Here is an 18,567-nt window from a genome sequence, read left to right on the forward strand (position 1 = left end):
CGACCAGAAAATACATATTTGAAAAGGTAGCCGGACAATTGCGATTAACACAGTTAAAGTGAAAGGGCGGGTGTACAATTGCAATGACATTTTAAATTTTCTATCAAATTGAAGGGCAATACCTCTTACAAGAGAATTATGTGAAATATTGATATTTTCGGCTGGGAGTTTGATTCAATGACGTTTTTGAACATGGACTAGAGCCAACAGACATCTTTTGAAGTCCCCCGTCCGTTTCCTCATATGTGCTAATACTCTTTCCGACTCTCTTCCTTCTTTTCTGACCTTCTCATATTGAGTTCCACCCGCAAGTACTTGATGTTGGTGTCTCCTGCTTGGCTCTTGAGGCAGGCCAGAACATCATGAATGTTTGGATGCGGTCTTCCAATTCACCCATTTATTTTGTTGTTCCAACCTTGTACAGCATCATTAGTTCTGTGGCGCTTTGGTTAGGTTAGGTTAGGTTAGGTTAGGTCCTGATAGTCACAATTGTCCTACATTCTTTGGAAGGAATTTCTTCGTCTCTCACTTTCAATCCTTTCAACTTTGATAATACATATCACTCCAACACATTAGGAAGTTTATGTAGCTTTGAAACTGATTTAGAGAATATGAAGAATCCTTGAAATGCCAGACAGTATGAAACCCTGTTCCTTCCATGAAGATATTTCTTGGCTGTTCGGGAAAAAGCACTTGAGTCAAAAAATACAATTTTACAGTAGATAGTTATTTATGTTCATTCTCTTAATTAATAGCAAACATTACAGAAATGCTACACATGCAACCTCACCGTTTAAAATCGTTACACAAGCCCAGTATATACAGTAATTATACTTATAATATTTTCCTTAATCACTTCAGCAACAGAAAATCGCAGTTTGTGATCTATGTACATTTTCCCAAACAGCCTCAATTGTTTAAGTCTCTGGTTTATTGAATTCGGAGACCGAGTTTATTTTGAAATTATAACTCTATATTTTCACATTTAAACACGTGAGATTTATTATTGAAAATTAATTAATGTTAATTTTCAACGACCACATCTGTAAAAATCAAGTACAGCCCGTTTATAACTCATGCATGTAACGTTCTACGACTAATAGATCAAGAATAAAGGATGGGGCCTCCCCGATGGCGCAGTGGTAGCGTCGTTGCCTTGTAATCAAGGGGTCTCAGGTTCGTTACCCGGTAGAGACACATAGTGGTTCGGATCCCACTTAAAGCTGTAGGACTAGTCCCGATTAGCCTTACTGTGTATAAAGTGGACACACTAATTCAATCAATCAAGAATAACGGAAGTAAAAAGTATAGTGAGTTGCACTAGCAACGGTAGTACCGGAAAAAGTAGCGTTTCTAACGGAAATTTGAATTGTTGTTTCAAGTCCATTTTATGCACAGGAGAGCTAATCGGAACTAGGCCTACAGTTTAAATTGGGAACTGCACCGAATATCGAACCCTGGACAACTTGATTACAAGGCAATGTTACTAACGGAAATACGTAAAAAGTAACTTAACTAACGGTAGTACGGAAAAAGTAATCAGTACAGAGAAAGTAACTTTACTAACGGAGGTACAGAAAAAGTAATGCGGTTGTAACCCTGGTACAGAAAGAGTAACGCTTTACTAACGCAAGTACCGGAAAAGCAACACGTTACTGACACATGTACTGAAGGTTGACGTTTTAAACGTAAATACTGAAAAAGTAACACATTACCAACGTAAGTATCTACGAGAAAAGCAACACGTTCATAGGCGTAGCTACAGGGTGTGCCGGGTGTGCCTAGGCTCACCCTAATGGGCTGCTTTATCAAAGATAATTAAAGATAGATATTTCGATAAGAGAGAAAATAAGCGGCAGTTTGTAAGAAGTTGAAAATGTCATTACTTGGTACAAACGTGTGCATTATCGCTGATGAAACGAGTGTCTATAGTTTCTCGATTTTTTTTATGTCAGCGCCTTTCTTCTATACCTGTCACAAGCTGCACGTGTGAGAGAGCTTTCTCCAAGCTTACCCAAGTTAAAACTAAATTAAGAGCAACTCAGAAGCAGGATAGATTGGAAGCCCTGCTCTTGCTATTGTGGAACAGGAAAAAGCTTCGTCTATTGATGTAAATGAAGTTATTGATGAGTTTAAGAACATTGTACCTTTTGAAAGACGTCTCTTGTTATAGATGGCGTGTATTTTGATGTATTTGTTTGTAAGATTTATGAACATTTTGCGTGTGTGTAATTTCTATGCAATTTGATTTTTTTCTACTACATATATTCAGAAATTTTCAACACTGTCATTTATTGAATTTATATTCCTTTACGAACATCAGTGCAGTTAAAGAGCAAAGTGATTGTGTTGCAAAATATGCTATTAAGAAGGTACAAGACCTCATTTTTTTCTTTGTGCACACCCAAATATAAAGTTCTAGCTACGCCAATGAACACGTTACTGACAAAATTACAGAAGTACCGAAAAAGTAACGCGTTAATAAATAATACGTTGCCTTTTCGGTACTTAGGTTAGTAACGTGTTACCAATATTACCAGAGTAATTGTAACGGTGCTTCGTTACTGTACGGAGAATGGAAGAAACAAGGAATAAGATGAAGATTTGATCAAACCCAGCTTAGTCTCCCCCTGGTGCCTTGCTGGGCTATAAAAGGCAAGACATTTCCCCCAAGCGAGACGCCTAAGTAAACGTGACTTGGTAAGCCGCATCGTTTTCTCCCACAGAGTCCTCTACAGAATAATTGATTGCTCCTGGAGGAAACGCCGGCAAGATTTGGCAACACTGACGACGATTGCGGCGGTGCGACACCGCATCGAGACGAGACGAAACCTGGCAGTGAACCCCGGGCCTTCAGCCGACGGGCAGACGTCGACCAGCCTCGTTTCCGAAGCGATAAGGTGCTACGAAAAGAAATACAAGCTTTCAAGTGAGTTGAGTGCAATGCGGATTATATCGGTGCAAGTTAGAACAAGCCTGTTTCTTCCGCTAGGGTGGCGAGTAAACTGCCAACTGTAAATTAGGCCTAAGGAGGAGTTCGTGTTGCTCCCCCCGAGTGTATGACGAGGTTCTTGACCCAAGGGAGGTGACAGAACCTCTCTTCCAACGGCTCATCTTGTGTGTGTGTGTTTTTTTTTAACCCCCTGCACGTCGTCGTGTAATCGCACCTGCGTGTTGACACAATTTCAACCCCTCCACAGCTGCCTGATAACGTCCAGATTAAGGTAAGTTGAACACGATTTTCATTGGTGATATTCAAGTTGCTTTCATGTTCTCTGCGAATGCCATGAAACGACCTTGTGAATTTGTTTAATGGAAAAGAGGCGGTGAAAATAGATTTACAAGAAAGTGCTCTGTACGGTTAAGATGACCGGATAAATAGGTACAAATGTACAGTGGGATGCACAAATATTGCCCAGCAAACTTGTTCAAGACTGTTTTCATTAATTTTTCACTTATCCTACGTGCATTCAAGGAATGTGTATTCTAGAGCAGACGTTATATTTCAATTCTTGAATCTGTGATTGGCTAATACTTGGCTAATTTACTTGGTAATATTTACGCATTACACTCTAAGTAAGACATCAATGACATAAATCCTGCTAGGGGGTAAGGGGTGACGAGTCCCGATCTCTCCTCCACGTAGTACACCCTGGACTGCATTTGCAGACTAACGAAGCTCTGTCGCCTGGACCTACGGCCAGTATAATCCTGTCTTGGAAATATGTTGTGTGCTGTCCGTATGTGTTTGTGATTGTTCCTTAATCTATTTCATCTTATTACCATTCATCTTCGCAATTATCTAAAGATGGCAGAAAAGCGAAGTAAAGTAAATTAAATCATTCATTCATATATTCCCAGCCGGCTCCGTGGCCAAGCGCGTTAAGTGTGTTGACTTTCGATCTCGCCATGCGATTCCAGGTTCGAATCCTGTCCTGGGCATGTGTGTCCTTTGAGAGCGTTGTTTCATCAAGGTAAGAATGTACAATACAGAGAATGTCTGTAATTTCTTTCCTACTTCTTATACTCACTAAATATGCAGTCCTGGTAACGTATCTGGAGTTAAGATTTGCGGGTCACGTGTAAAAATTGTACACTTACGTCTATATATGCTGCAATTACGCTCTTCATTGCCGCGATCATTATCCATACAGAAACATAGGAACCATGTTTGATTATATGAACAAGTGACGTTCGGCATACGTTGAGCTGTCTACAGCGTTGCCACACTGCTACTTCGTTACTTGCAGAGCATTAATCGTTGAAGCATGGCGGAACAGAGGAATGATAAAATTGTTAATGTGCAACAGTTATTTAAGTGGAGTGTGGGGGAGGATGGACGTGTCCGGTAAGTTTGGCAACGGTGTTCGAGCGTACTTCTAGAAACATGGCGTCTTGCGCAGTTAGGAAGCTGTAGCTCCACGAACCATGCACGGGTAGCCCCACAAACCATTCACGGATAGCCCCACGAACCATTTCCGGTAAGGTTAGGTTAGGTTAAGCAAGCTTAGTGAAAATTGTGTTCCTAAAACAATGCGATACATCTCTAAAAAAAATCCACTTCTATCGCCTTTTTTCCCCGATTTCCACACGTAACCCCCGCATTTTAACAACAGATTCGTGATTAGAAGGCCAAATTTAGTTAGTATACTAATTTTTAACGAAATTGGAGATATTCTCTATTGTAAATTCGCTCCTTCATCAATTTCATGTAATCATCACACATTCCTATCGTCGCGATTAGCCAAAAAAAAATGACATAAAAGAGACCTAAATAAAAATATAAACACGAATTTCCGAAACACATTTTCCCTTCCCTCTCTCTCTCTCTCTCTCTCTTCATTCTTGGGATTTTCTCATATAGAATTTCCTCCTTCTTCCCTGTGTCTATCTTAACGTAATATACTTTTCTCGTAGCTAATCTAGTTAGAAAAGACTATGCTGAGTAGGGCATGACAGTTTGTGAACGTTTCTGGTATTGACAATATTCACTAGAAAAATATGCATGGAGTCAAAACAAGAGTATGTTTACTTAACGAATTCCGTGAAATTTTGGGTGGTGAGACAAAAACTTAAGTTGGCAGCTGGCGCTACCCTTGCATACAGCTGACTAGAAAGATAATAGTAGCTAAAGTATCCTTCACTATCTTCATTTACTCTAGTGCAATGCGAACTGCATGAGTTGATGCAAAAGCGTCAATATGCAAATGACATCTACTACAGCACGAATAAGCACAAATAAAAAAAATGGGAGAAAAACATGCTGCAGAATTAAATATGCCTAAAATCATTGTTAACAATGTTATATGCTTATTTTCTCAGATTTCGATTGTACAGTGAGGTTCGTAAGCGTTACCAGGCCAATTAAATCATTCATTGAGTTTTATTTTGCTCCCTAGGTGTTTCGAGACAGGCCTGGTTAACTCGGTGCACGTGTGGATTGCAGAGTGAGCAGAGGAACTGTAGCGTTGTAGGTGAGCGAGGCAGGAGGCTTCGTCGGTCGCGTTCGTGCAGTGGGAAACCTCATGTCATCCGGTTCGTGACTTAGAGTGCAGTGTGGCATTGTTCTCATGGCAGACCATGATGTGGTTTCGTGAAAAGGAGTCTTCCCCGCAGTATATTTTACTTCGTATCTCAAGCGGCTACCCCTTTCCTGCTCTGCTGCTTACTGGCTTCGAGGTGCAGCATGCAGGCGGGGAACTCGCACCGAACGGAGCGTTCGCTGATCTCCACAAGTGCACTCGAATTGCTCGGGCCTGTCTCGAGGAATAAAATTTACACGTACGGGACAGCAGCGTCAGAAGCAACGATTTTGTGGCACACGTACGGGACAGCAGCGCCAGAAGCAACGATTTTGTGGCACACGTACGGTACAGCAGCGCCAGAAGCAACGATTTTGTGGCACACGTCCGGGACAGCAGCGCCAGAAGCAACGATTTTGTGGCACACGTACGGGACAGCAGCGACAGAAGCAACGATTTTGTGGCACACGTACGGGACAGCAGCGCCAGAAGCAACGATTTTGTGGCACACGTACGGGATTTGCTTATGGCTTCTCTTCAAGACAGTCACTGTAATAGTTACAATGCCGAGACTGTATTATACTGTAAGTAGCTCGTGTGGTCACATATTAAAAAATTAATTTTTTACAATTTGAAGTCCATATTTAACTCCATTTTTTTGGTGAAAATAACTAAATGTGTATTTACATATTTAGCGTATTTTCACTACATATAAATCCGTTTTCTGCTTTTTATTAAGACTAGTTGTGTTACACGTGTTCGCAGAATAAATTGGTCACATAATGGAAATGAATAAATTACGTGTAGTTGTTTTGAATTTGCTGTGATATATATATATATATATATATATATATATATATATATATATATATGTGTGTGTGTGTGTGTGTGTGTGTGTGTGTGTGTGTGTGTGTGTGTGTGTCGGTATATATATATATATATATATATGTGTGTGTGTGGTTGTGGGTGTGTGTGTGTAAATTAGTCTGAACTACAGATAAGCAAAATAAAGGGGGAAGGGAAGAGAGAATTTTTGTTCCACGGAAGCTGAAATTCTTCTAATAGAGTAATTTTCGGTGGGTCCGGACACCACTATGTACGCCCCTGTTTAGTACCCATCAATGCAATAAAACAGTGTGATGGAATGAGTTTCATCAAGCTCTTTGCTCTCCTTAATCAGAGGGTCTACGCACGCCTATGGTTTTCATCATGACCATTTGTATCCAGCCTAACTCTTTACATTTTATAGGTGGCGTTAAGGGACTTTTGAATCACTCTGTAGTTTAGTTTTAATGCTTAAAAACACAGGGTTCAAATGAACGAAGAAGGATTTTAGTTCATGTAAAAGCTTGACGACACCCCCTGTTCCTCAGCAGCGGGACAGCGTCCACGCCACTGACGCATGCGCAGAAACCATTCCAAGGTGTGGAAGCCAACCAGCGGGAAACTCTTTCATTAATCATGCAAAGTGGGAGACCGACATATCACCGTCAGAGGAAGCAATGACCACTTAATTAGGGAGGCGGCGGTTGAGGAGACAACGCCCAGTGTGTTGGTGTATTAAGTGCTCACGAAATCATGTATTTCTTCTTCTTTCTTCCTTTTTTAAAATACTGCGGTGTCGCAGTCTTATCAGAAGTTACTTGAATAGGAAAATTTCGCACGTTTTGAATATTGATACTTGGGCGGATGTCGGCATATTAAAGAGAAGGTTTCATAAATCACAACCTATTTGTTTGCTGGCTGAGTGTGTGGCTTGTATCTCGCTACTGAAGGATATCATTACATCAATTTTGCTTGTTTCTTTGAGCTTTTGAGTCCATTTTATGTACAGAGACGCTAATTGGGAGTGGGATCCAAACGTGTGTGCATCTACCGGATATCGGCATCAATTTCGCAATCATGATCCAGCCTTGCAATTCCTCATAAAAATGGACGTATATATGTACGTATGTTTGTTCCGGCATAACTCTCGAACGCCTGGAGCAATTTCAACCAAACTTGGTACACATATGACTTACCATCTGGAAAGAAATGTTGTGCGGGTCCTGGCACCCCTAGGGGTGGGGTGGGAAGGGGGTGACATGTAACAATAACCGAAAGCGACTGATATTAGTGGGGAACGCATATTTTTCGGGGTCGCTAAGATGAATAGTGACACTTCCAATGCCTTCAACTCCAAGTGCATCACCTATCGGCATGGGGTGAGAAGGGGTGAAAAGCAAAATGTAAAAAAATGACATACTTTAGTGTCGAATCCATAGTTTTCGGAGTCGCTAAGGTAATTGGTGACATTCACGATTTGAATTTTCATATGTGTACCAAGTTTGGTTGAAATTGCTCCAGGCGTTCGAGACATTTGATTACTTTATAATTTGTATACTGTACTTATACTTTTAAATTCCTGTAAATAAAAGTAGTTATATTTTACGCTATAGTTAGAATTCATTATTTTCTTGTCTAATAGAAGATTTGGATAAATAAATACCCGGGCAACAACGCCGGATCAGCTAGTTTCCTATTTAAAAAAATGCAAAATGTCGTCGTTTTATCACTTGTATACTTCTATCCTTCCACTGCATCAGTTATGATAAACAAAAACTACACAACAGAAAAAGGACATTATTAATAATGTAACCTCAACATAATTCAGAGTACGTGCTATTTGCATGATCCAAAATTCCCAAAAGGTGAGAATTTACAAAGTAACCCAATAGATGGGTGACATTGGACCTACAAACACTCCGCACGTAGTTTGGAACCCGAGCGACATTTTCCGGCCATGTCTCACGCATTTTTATATTTCCCATAAGGATTGCACGTCCAGAAGGTAGGGGCATCCCCGCTGAACGTGCTCTATTGCCCTGAAAGGGTCCGACACTTTCATTTTTTAAAACTTGATCTCAAAGTTATGCAGAAGGTCATCGACATGACATTGCACCTCATAGAAACGAGTTGGCTGAGTGGTCAGCGTATCGCGGTACAAAGCCAGGGGTCCCATGGATGATTGTGTTCGTCCGTAATGAGAAAATGAAAACCGAGAATATAGTAAAAATTACATGAGCGAAAGTTGAGAAAATGTGTGAATGACTGTGGATACTTAAAAAGTGGTCAAGGCGATAGATTCGCATTGTAGAGGACTCCGATTGAACCTGCATAGGTTTCCTATGATTTTTATTTACTTAATCCAGACGAAAGCGGGAATATATTCGTTAATTAACATAACAGACTCTACCTTCTTGATCCTTCAACTCATAATCATAAGTCATATACATGTCCAACAATTTAAATTTGAAATAAAATATGAATTATTTTGAAAAACAGTCTTTCCAATGTTGTAGCTTACTTTACTTTGTAGATCTTAAGAGATCAAAGTTTAAAAACCTTATATATATATATATATATATATATATATAGAGAGAGAGAGAGAGAGAGAGAGAGAGAGAGAGAGAGAGAGAGAGAGAGAGAGAGAGAGAGAGAGAGCTCACATCCATAAACTCCCTGGATTTAATCTTGAAGCTAGTCAGAGAATATGTAAAGTTTGTAAGCAATATTCTGCTGCAGGTAGTGTACAGTGTAGTCTACTTCGCAAGCGCACGTGGTGTATGGGGATCGATAAGTGGGCAGACTTCTCTGCACGTCTCACTCATTACACAAGTCTCAACCAACCTTCCCGCCCTTCGCCTTCTGACTTCAGCCGAAATGCTGGCATTATACCTTTTTGATCAAGGCCCGAAAAATGGCAGTGTATTTATGCAAGAGAATTAAACCTAACAAGCGTAACTTAGCAATGAAGGCATTCCTCGCTTACGTCAGAAGGCGAAGAGGTTGTTGAGCCTTGTGTGATGAGTGAAACCGCTTCTTCTGCAGTGCCAGAGACAAGATTCGCGCCGACTGCGCAAAGCATATGCGCTGTAACCTTCTGCGCATGCGCCTTAAGAACCGAAAGCGACTTATAAGAACTTTCTTTGTAACGGCGCATGCTCAGTCTTATCAAACATGCGCATGAGATTCTAATCAGATAACCAAGTCATGTCGGGCTTTTGAGGGCCTCCCCGATGGCACAGCGGTAGCGTCGTCGCCTTGTAATCAAGGGTTCCCGGGTTCGATACCCGGTGGAGGCACATAGTGGTTCGCATCCCACTTTAAACTGTAGGTCCAGTCCCGATTAGCCTTAATGTGCACCAAATCAGTCAATCATGTCGGGCTTTTGGCATTCAAAACCGATTGAGTTGAGATTAAATATGGGTATCCAGGCAGACAGACCTACTTCCTGACGTGTGAAACCAAAATAACAAACCCAGACTACTAAAGACAAAGGGAAGTAATTCCAATACAGCAAAACATAGTTTCGACGATATCAATAAAAAGCAGACGATTTAAATTGTGTGCGTTCCTTGGAGAGCTGCCCAGTCTGCTGCAGCAATCGAGAAAGTTAACGAAGCAAGAAGACAACCCTGGACTGCAGATGAGCGATGGTCTGGTTTACCGCCAGCGAGTATGCTGTGATATGCACAAGGTTTAAATGTGCGATCTGTATCCCTTCATTGTCTCAGTTGTTCTGAAGGACATTTGTTAGAAAATGAAAAACGAAACTGTCAAAACCAATATACCTTCTGATAAACTTGTATTTCACCCCCTCATTTTTTTTTCTGAGCAGCAGGAGCATTGATATCGTGTGGGCAAGAGTAGGCTCTAGCCCACCATCAAATTGCCTTCTAGTCCACCCCCAGCCCAGTCATGCAGCTAACATTCCGTTTGCTTTGACTGAGGTTATAGACGCAAGTGCGCATGCGTTAACTGGACGAGTCCTGTGGCAAATAGGAGTAACGGCAGAAAGTAGAACGCTGACGGGGAACCAAGTTACGCTGCCATGAGCGTCGCCGGAATCTTTTGTAGGGAGGATCAGACCATTGATAAAAGTTGAATTATCAGCATATAGCACCGTGCCATGAAGGCATATTCAGGGGATGTGGGGTAGAACCCTATACATTCACGATCTCGACCATTCTGGAAGTGATGTGAGCAGCACCCCCCCCCCCCCCAAGGATTGGCCCCCCAGGTACCCATTGATTGGGGGCTGGGTGAGTCCCAGAGCCGGGCCGGAAAATTCCTACGTTAGATCACCCACCCCGGGAATCGAACACGGGTCTCCCGCATGGAAGTCAGATTGTTTCATCTTAACACTAGAAGGACGAGTGACCCTATTTTTATTGTAATTTTGACAATGTTAATTTTTCTTCTCAGCTTGCATGTTCTCTGACTTTTAACAAATATTAATGTGTAAAAAGTTAAACTTTTATCTCACGTGTAAAGGAGAATATGTTGGATTACTACTATAAATACGATCACCCGTCATTTTGACGGGTACAGTTTTTAACTAGATGCATCTGTTAGCAGTAGCGTATTCTAAGTGTGAGTAAACCAGTGATGTGCGTCTACGCGTAAACAATTATAGTCTACATTCTACACGTAGACTATTTTATACACGTATTTTACGTAATCTATGTAAACAACGTGGCGAAAGGTGATAACTTAGCAAAGGGTGCAGTGGAATTAAAATAAAATTATACTGCGTATCAGTTGCTGATGTGTGAAGTTAAATTTTCATACTCTTCCTTCCAAATTCGAACAATTTCTCACCTAGGAAGAAACCTAACATAGGAAATATTCTATAGTTCAAATCACAAACCCTGACACCTTCTGTAAACAAAACCACCTGCATGCAGAAAGCATTGCAAACTCATAGAAGTAAAATAATCCACACGAAAATCCAGCGTTGTTACAGGATTCATTACGTAAGGTAAAACAATGGCAAATTTGTAGTATGGGATACGCTGCCGCAAATGACGTCTCACTTTAAACCCAATGCTCTTTCTTTTTTCACTTATTGCTTCACCTTTATGGTTAACTCTTTGCACCAGTAATCATTTCCCATAAATTTGGCTTCTTTCTTTGAATATATTTTACTTGCATTTTTTAGACAAAATGATATAACATGGTAATGTATATTTCTAAGGTTTGATATAGATAGGAGTGTATTTGAAATTTGTTTGTACATTTTATGTAAATTGTATCTTATGTAGCCTAAATAAAATATATAATGGGCATAAACAGCCATATGCATTGCTGTAAGTCCAATAAATATATTGATGATGATCAAAACAAGACAAAAAGTTCGTAAATTTATTGCAATTGGAAACTTTGACAAGCATCCTAATAACGATTTTTGTTCCGCCAAATATAGTGCACTTCGTAAAATAACTTGGTGACATGGCAAGGCAAGATAAGTGTGAACATTTTGTAGTAATATAACTTTCAATGGGTAACAGTAGTATAAGCCGGAGACGGATTTCTTAAAATTTACAGGAGAAAAGACGAGAAAGTACTTACGAAATTGCGTTCTTGAGGACTTTCTGAAGCCGGGGAAATTGTTTTTTAGAATCGTGCAACGTATTTTGCCTGTGAATAAGGTATTTTTCGTCAATCATGCATCTCCGTTGTACGATAGCTCGTGCCGCCATTACCGTCGACTACTTGAATCAAATGTTCCGTGCGTTCGGTTATGTAACCCCCTCACAGTGTAGCAACCACGCGGAAGTTTGACAAGATGACGTGTGAGCGGTTTTTTTTATCTAATGTAAGGTAAGACTCTAGTTTACGTCCTTTTCCTAAGGAATACGTGTCATATATCGTTGGAAAGCTTATTTTGTAAGGAATTCAACAACGTAAATCCCAAATCGAGCAAAAATTTCCTGAAGGAGTAAACCGAGAAAAACCGATGTTGTCCGGATATGCGCAATTGAACGTAATGGGGAATTTTTTAGATGATGAAGCACATATTTAGGGGTGAAATGATTGCTAATGGAACCTATCCTAACAGGCCTAACCTAACCTCGTAGGCATACCTCGACCCCGTGAATGGATAGTGGGGCTATCGTGAACAAATCGAGAAAAAACGATGTTGTCCGGATATGCGCAATTGAACGTACTGAGGAATTTTTTAGATGATGAAGCACATATTTAGGGGTGAAATGAGTGCTAATGGAACCTAACCTAACAGGCCTAACCTAACCTCGTAGGCATACCTCGACCCCGTGAATGGATAGTGGGGCTATCGTGAACAGAAAGTGTAAAAAGAAAAAGGTACTTACCCGAAGAGATGCCGGGTGCCGCACCACGATCGCGCACCGCGAACGCAAAGAAGCAATCACCATGCAGATAAGGACGTAAAGTAGAGTCTAGCCTCAATTTTCGCTTAAAAACCTTTTGTGAATAGTTTGTGCGGCATTTATCGGTTCATAAGTTTGGAAACACTGCACATCAGCTGACGATACTGCATATCAGCTGACGATAGACAACGTGAGTCAAAATTTGCCCGCCGAATTAGCAACGACCAATAAATGATTATAATGTTAAAAATAACGCTTTCTTCTTGGGAAAAAAAAGTGATCCCCAGCTTGAAAAATCTTCCGCTATGCATATGAGGTAAGTAGCAATGATTTTTATTTGAAAACAAACGAGTTTAATGTGTCTCCGGCTTATACTACTGTTACCCTTTCAATGAGCTTAGAGATTTGTGTACATAATGATATTTTATAACATTGGTTATTTTCTAAAAATAATCATGTGAACAGCAAGGAAGTAGTGCAACTTAGTAATATTGCTTGACTTAGCCTTAGAAAAATAACATGCCGAGTTCTATGCGTGAGGGAAAGTCTCCGTTTACTCCGAGCTTGTTTTCAAAACACCAGCAAGGACAGCCTTTGAAAAGGGGTGAGAAACAGATTCTACTCAATATTTATGTAACGTTCTGTCAGTGGGATCCTGAGAAACCAGTAAATGAAGTGGTTAAGTTGGTATCCCAGTGCAGTGGTGTGTCAGTGTCTGCAGTTTTAAGGGATATGAAAGAGAGAATGACCGGGAGAGTAACAATGTATGCGGCTGCATATTCGTCTGATGTTTTGAGAGCGGGTTCTCACATTCAGAGGTTCTTATATAAAATGAATAGGTGCGGCGAACTATGAGTGTAACAGCAGATGATTGCGGTCATGGATCAGCTGACGCGGAGTGATACATCGAATCGGTGAGACGGTTTGTTTACAGAAGGTCTCAGGGATGGTGATTTAGACCTTAGTGCTTTATGGGGAAAAGACCACTCTTGCCTCACGACTGCCATCTGTTGTTGTTTTTTGCATACTATTTATCTTCTTCCATCGTTGATAATAGAAGAGAAGAGAAATTTTGTTGTAAATAGGATTCTTTTCATTTCTTTAGGAACCAATATAGTGAATATGTCACTTTCCTTTCATGAAACCCTTGAAAATTAATTTTAATGCACTTTAGATTGTCTACGTAGTCTATGTAAACTACAACCCAATGTAATCTACGCGTAGATTACGTGTAGACAACGCATGAAGACGTAAACTTATAGTCTACTGCACATCACTGGAGTAAACCTTAGTTCATTTTTGCTCATTGTTGTTCGTCTAAAGGACGTATTTTCAATTGATTGATTGATTGATTTAGTTTATTTTACTTCGCGTTTTGTGCCTCTTGGCTAATTTGCGAAGATGGGGATGAGTGATGAAATTATGAAATTGATGAATGAACATTCACAAACAACCAAGCCCGACCAGGATTCGAACCTGGGACCCTTGGCGTCGCAGCGCGATGTGCTAACCACTCGGCCACAGGGTTGGGCACGTATTTTCAAGTTGAATGTTAGTTCAGATACGTAGGTCAACGAATTATCTAGAGTCTAAAGTCTTTGGATACCCTTTTATTTTGAAACCTGACAGGAATATGTGAAATCTGGTAATGGGAGATGGTGGAAGAGGGTAGGCGCAACTTGTAGCGTACATGGTTACCATTGCCACCATCTTGAAATCCGCCATCTTGAACGCAGGTTCGAAATTTCAAATGGGAAGGGGGGCATGTAGCATATCAAATTACACTCGTGAGCTCAGGAATTCAAAAATGTAATTGTTTCTTTGATATCTTGTATCATTTGCAACTTATGAATACTCAAAGTTTGAAAATCACCTACCAACGGACGCTACAGCACATGTTCTATTGACAACTTCTATTCGCTTACTCTACTTCATTATCTGCTTGATTTGTCAGATGTCGAATCTGAGGAAGAGGACAATATTTATGAATATTGTGAGTTCAGAGTAGATAATGACAATGCCGGAATAGATGTTCATTACATACGATTTACGAACTTGTCTGCAAGTTGTCTACATTGAAGATGTGCAACATGATGGCAATACATGTGAACAGTGCCACTTTTTGCTAAGTGCAAAGATGGGGATGAGTGATGATATGATTAAATTGATGAATAGACACATGCCCAGACCGGGATTCGAACCTAAAAACCCTGGTGTTGCAGCGCGATGTGATAACCACTACGCCACAGAGGTCGGCGTTTTCTTATTTCCAAGTGAGCGTTCGTGTAATTCTAATTTTTATGATAGAATAACGTAATTATATTTTTCAAAAGTTCCCTCCAATGAAAAAGGCAATCGTAATATAAATGGTAAGGAAAAATATTTCTATAAATACAAAGACTCAAAAATAAATAAAAATACACCCATGAAAAAATAAAGGAATAAAATAAATAAATACATGAAATACACATTCACACCTTGATGTTGACAAGTGATTTATTTATATATTTATGGATATATTTCATTATAATTTCATTAATTTAACTCTACGTCTTCCATGATTTAACTGAATATGAATAACACGGTCCTTCTGACCAGACATTTTATTCCTTATGTGTCCCTCTATTAGCCACTGCATTAGGCAGAATTTGTAATGAATATTTATAATGATGTGAAAATAAATTAAATGTAGAAATTCAGGTGTTGTTATACGCTCAGAATAAAAGCAGTGAGAAATATTGTATGGAAAAACTATACCCGTCAATATGACGGGTTCCCTAATAGGTAGCTAGGAAGTGACCGCCCTCCTAGTGTTGAAAATGCTGCGGCTAAAAAATAGAAAAATTAGTTGACAAGAGTCCACGATGCAGAGAATCAAAATCATGTGACTCATCGACATCTCGGACTTGTCGAATTCTAGCTTAAAGCAACATAAATTATCTTCACTGTTGCTTCTTAGCAAGATTTCATACCAGGGTTGTTAAAGGTTCAGGAATTTTAAATAAATTCAATTCCGGGCCAGGAAAGAAATCAGCAAGCGTAAATGGTTTCTGGACCGTAAAGAACCTTTTTATCTGTAAAGTATTTCAATTCGGTCCAGGAACCTTTTTCCCGATCAATTTAAATACGGTCCGGGAACCTTTTTTTCTGAATGAATTTAAATTCGGTCCAGGAACCTTTTTTCAATGAAACAATACCCAACGTGGACCGAATTTAAATTGCTCGAGAAAAAAGTTCCGGTGCTGCAGCGAAACCCAATAGAATTGATTAGAATTTATGGGGCCTTTAACAACCCTCTTCGCACCGAGGCAACACATGCCACTGTGCCACTTGAACGAACCTCTGAACTGCAGCGTTTCACACCGTAGCCACATGACACGCTGCATATTTATTGGTGAGGTCAAATGTCACTTGTCGCTTGGGTGTGAAATCTCCCTTATAAAAGAAAATCTCATTTATGACGTAGGGCGGTAGGCTACATAACACTCAGAAACAAAGACTGTGTTTACGTGATCGCTATAAATACTTGAATAACGAACGCAAAATGGAAGACTTGAAGCCATCGTACTCCTTAATGTTTTTCACTCAAGTGTTGTTCCTTTTAAAAATCGTGACGAATTGTTTTGCTTTGTTGCATATGTTGCTCATAAAGCGTGACCAAGCTTCTTTTATGACCTCATTACTTACATATTAACAGGATTTGCCTGTATTGGACCACACCAGTGGCTATCTTCACAAGTTACAGCATTTTTTAAAATGTTACCTTGAGTAAAATGCCCAATATTCATATGAAACTTGGAAAGTTGTGGTTAGAAAAGACACCGTATAAAATCCTTGTATGCAAGGACAGATTTAGGCCTTGGCTTATTAGGTTCGAGCCTAGGGCGCAAAATGTTGATTCATTTAACATCTTATATACAGGGTATTTCAAAAAGAATCATCCGATTTGAAAAGACTATATATTTTTTATTTATCAAACCAGGAACTTGAATTGCTTTTAAAATACACAGTTACACATAAATTTTTACGTAACAAATAACAAATATTCATAAGTGCTCAATATGACTCCTTTGGACGCTCGGCATATGTCCATTCGGTAAGAGAATTAGTCCCATACAGATGGGAACATGCTGCTGTGCACAGACAACCTGTGTCTTTGAACTGTTTGTCTCAAAGTCGAATACTCTGTGCGGTAGGAGGTTCAACACCATACTGTCACCGAAATTCACGCTGCACTGTTGTAACAGATTCACACACTTCAAAGCGCAGTACACAGAAAGCTTTTTGTTGCTACGTCGCCATCTTGCTTCAATCTGATGCGACTGCGAGCGCGGGGGAAAGGGGCGCGGGGTGCGCGCTACTGCTACCTGCCGTCAATCGTGTGAAACTCACGAATATCTTCTTCCTAACAGTACGTTGTTCCATGTGTTTTAGCGAACGGTTACCGAGTTAAACAGTGGCGTATGCTGATTCTAACGAGTGGGTAATCTCCGACCCTTGATCCTCAAACTCCAAAAGTTTCCGTGCAATTTATGTCAGGATCCATATTGGATTTAGGAATATTGCGTCGGAATGTTTGTCTTATTGCTACGACCACAATCAATTAATTCTCGTTATTGCAGTTTAATATACGTGTAGAATTTCAAATAATAAAACAAGACAGTATTATAAAGCTATAAAAAAACAGCCTGTGAAATATAAAATGAAAGACGTGCACTAGTGAAATAAAAACCCGCAATATTAATTTAAGTGCAAAATTCAACTTACTCCAGGACCCGATTACTTGTGCCGTACCACATCCAAAGCACGCTGTTTGTCCAGTTGCACGTCAATACGTGTCTGTGCGAAAGATTGCAGCTTAACAAGGGAAGTTATGTGACTTTTGGATTTTTCATGTTTGGCACAAGTGTTGCAAAGATTACAGTATCCGCCACGCGTCCATACATTCAGTCCATACATTTTCAGCCCCGAAAAGTAAGCACGGCCAACAAAAAAGCAAAGCTTATTAACACTTATACTTCCTGTCAACCATGGTGTTTTGTCAGAATTTGCTTGCGAAAATGCGTCACATATTCCCGATTTTTGTCTTTGTGTGTAGAAGTAAGTTCAAGCGATGACACTGGCCTACCTGTATTAACAATTTGCAACTTCTCCTGAAAAGATCTTGTTCCAAAAAGTTTCACCAGCAAATCTTGTATCACATCCATTACCCTTTAACACAGCACTATCACGACAAACACTAACACCTAAATAAATAATAAACAGGAAGCACAGCACGAAGCCAACGACTACACGCATTCAGTTTCACGCGCCAAACTTCTGTTGTTGTGTTCCTGGCTCAGAATGAAATTCCCTATGAATGATAAAAAAAAAAAAAAAATCCCTTTCCGAGCTCGAAATTACAGGTTTTAAAAGTTCGAATCATTGCAGGCCAGAGCCAGAATTTTATTTCGGGATGGGGATCATCCCTTATTAGCAGCCGCCACATAAAGTTGAAACAGTGGGGTTAGAAGTCCTGAAGATGAATCTCAGATTATTACAACGTATTATGCAAGGTGTTTAATCCTGCTAATGAAGTAAAATTAATTACCACTATACACTTTTTAAATTAGATATTTGTAGGATTTCGGGGAGGGGGGTTTCAGCCCCCCGAGTCCTCCACCTGGCTACGTGCCTGATGTGTTTTCTTTCGTTTTATGTTTAATTCGTTCATCTTCATCACTATTAATCTAAAGAGGCGGAATATAGCAACTTAAATTAATATATGTATAAAATTTATTTTTGATATCTTTCACTTTAAAAAATATTCAGTTCCGTGAAGGAAGTATTCTCGCTGCTTTTGAAGATTAGAGACGAGAAACAATCACTATTTT

General features: G+C 39.9%; 1 protein-coding gene across 1 annotated transcript in view; it reads left to right on the top strand.

Annotated features, from left to right (window-relative positions):
- The first annotated feature begins 2,911 nt into the window (after positions 1 to 2,911).
- beta-Spec (spectrin beta chain) overlaps positions 2,912 to 18,567 on the top strand; it is a 418,936-nt gene continuing 403,280 nt past the window's right edge. The window contains exon 1 of the mRNA XM_083113684.1: positions 2,912 to 3,224. The gene's annotated coding sequence lies outside the window, so the exon portion shown is untranslated. The remainder of the gene's footprint in view (positions 3,225 to 18,567) is intronic.

The sequence above is a fragment of the Lepisma saccharinum genome, chromosome 28 (assembly GCF_977018435.1).
Source record: "Lepisma saccharinum chromosome 28, izLepSacc3.1, whole genome shotgun sequence".
Taxonomy (NCBI): domain Eukaryota; kingdom Metazoa; phylum Arthropoda; class Insecta; order Zygentoma; family Lepismatidae; genus Lepisma; species Lepisma saccharinum.